Raw genomic sequence first — 2,724 nt, 5'->3', positions numbered from 1 at the left:
CCACAGCAGCCACAGCAGCCACAGCAGCCACAGCAGCCACAGCAGCCTCAGCAGCCAGCCACAAAAGTAAGCCACAGCAGCCAGTCACAAAAGTAAGCCACAGAAGCTAGCCACAAAAGTAAGCCACAGCAGCCAGCCATAAAAGTAAGCCACAGTAGCCAGCCACAGCAGCCAGCCACAAAAGTAAGTCATAGCAGCTAGCCACAAAAGAAAGCCACAGCAGCCAGCTACAAAAGTAAGCCACAACAGCTAGCCACAAAGATAAGCCACAGTGGTCAGCCACAGTAACTAGCCACTACAGCCAGCCACAACACCCACCAGAGCAGCCACAGTTGCCACAGCAGCCAGAGCAGGTTCCACAGCTCTAGTTAGTTACTTCATCTCTGCAGACTCAATGGCATCCGTGCTAGTTTCCAAGCTCTTATTATTTCAAGATTAAGATTATTTGCTTATTGAAACCTTTGTACCCATTCTGTACCGTGTGTGTGTGTGTGTGTGTGTGTGTGTGTATGCATGTATGTGTGTATACCACATATATGGTTATATCTATTTTATATCTATGTCTATCTATATCATGTACACACATATCTATGATACATTATATATATATATATGAATATATATATATTCATATATATATATATATATCAGACATACCAGACCAAGTAAAGGGTGAAACTCCTTTATCTCAACCTCATAAAGAGCTAGCTATGGTATATATATATATCATATATATATCATATATATATATATATACACATGTATATGTCTGTATATATAATACCATATATACATGACATACTATGTGTGTCTGATATATGGTAATACATGTACATAATGAATTACTATGTGAGGAGTAAGGTGTGAGAGTTAATATTATCAGTCCATTCCCTTAACCACTTGGGCATCTTGTTCCACAAAGAGAGTTAATATTAGTAATTAAGATTAGAATAAAAGGACCTGTGTCCTTGTTCCCAATAGTTTTTCTTATGGATTGAGTCTGTGTTTTCATTAAAAAAAAAAAAAGTGGAAAGCACAATTACACTAACTGCACTAGAGAGAATAAGCTAGCCCCTGACAAATGGTTGCAGTGGTGTCTGCTTCTGCTATAGCAAAGCCATGCAGACAATGCAAGAGAAGGGAAAGATATCAGCGTGTCCTGGGTCAGAGAAGCAAGTCTTCACTATCCAACCAGACCCCGAGGCAAACCCTAGACAGCCAAGACTCGACGGAGCCCAAGTGGTTCTCAGACTCCACATACCTTGGAATTAATCCTGGGCTCTTTGGGAAAACCCTAATTCCCAAGTGCACCCCACATAAATTAAGTAACAATGTCTGGAACTCTAATCTCAGAACAGCATTAAAAACAAAGCAAGGTCCATGATGATCCCAATGTGTAAACAAAACGCTATTTCTCAAGCTTTTAAGCACCAAAATCACAGGGCTTCTGCTACAATGTAAATTCCAAGTCCTCTGGGCTAGTGGAGCCTGAAGTTATCTTGCTTCCAGGGGGTGTTGATGCCATTCAATTTCCACTGTGTCTTCCCCACCACCTACCTCCAGGCACTTGTAGTGCCAAGTAAATGATTATCCAATTACAGAATCACTAAATATTTTGGATATAAAGGAAGAAATAATCTTCAGAGATGTTTAGTTTGCAAATACTTCAAAGGGATTTTTGTTTTCTCCTCTCAGGCTTGAAGAAGACAAAAGACACACACACACAAAAAAAATAGACCACTTCAAACAAAGTGTTTTTTGTTTTCTCAGAATTCGCTGCAAGAAAACAGACTCAATAAGAGATAACAGCTTGCGTTGTTTTCCTGTTCCTTGGACACAGTTTCTTCAAATTATATTATTAGGCTCCCTGGGTACAACATTCAAGAATCGTACCCAGAGTGTATGCAGTTCCTGTGGAGTCGTCAGCTCATTGACGACTGAGGTACACAGAGCAACGGCTCGATAAACACAGGATCCTTCAAGCTCTTTATTAAGGTTCACGCCACTGATGTGTTGTTTTCTGGTGCATAGGAAATACATCCCAGATTTGTTTGAGAGATGCCGCAGAGGATAAAAGCTGTAAGATTTCTCAGCCTCTCATCAAAGCTTAGAGCATTTGACTTAATTAAAAACACTTCTTCAAAATACAGTCCATTACAGAACCTCTCAGATCTCGGTGATATGTTAGTCCTGGGACTTTCTAGAATGTCTGTGGGAACTGGAGGACTTGTCACACTCTGGCCCTACCTCATTCTTTCTTCACACTCCTTCAAAAATCATTTTGTCATTTTTTTTTCTTTTTAGTCTTTTAAGGTGCTTTCGGGAAAACTGCTTTAAGAAAGTAATATGTGAGCCACGCAATTTTACAAGAGGTTCAAACTAGAGACCAGAACAATCTACTCTGTCCAGTGTTCAAGCTCATCTAGCACGCCTTTGGAGCTCTCCCCTTCTCTACAACCATCTTTCCTCCATCTCGCAGGCATCTGTTGCAGACGCTGAGCTTTGCGATAAGGGTACCATGAGGCAGAACACACTTGATCTCTGAAATCTCCTTTTTTTTTTTTTTTTCTCTTTCTTCTTTCTTTCTTTCTTTCTTTCTTTCTTTCTTTCTTTCTTTCTTCCTTTCTTTTTCTTTCTTTCTTTCCTTCTACCAAACTCCTCATGCACTGTTAGTTGAGTATAGTGCAATTGGGAGAAATGGCTCTTCGGTTTTCCTGTGAGCTA

This window comes from Grammomys surdaster, unplaced genomic scaffold (assembly GCF_004785775.1).
Source record: "Grammomys surdaster isolate TR1022 unplaced genomic scaffold, NIH_TR_1.0 259, whole genome shotgun sequence".
NCBI lineage: Eukaryota > Metazoa > Chordata > Mammalia > Rodentia > Muridae > Grammomys > Grammomys surdaster.
This window is presented reverse-complemented; position numbering follows the sequence as displayed.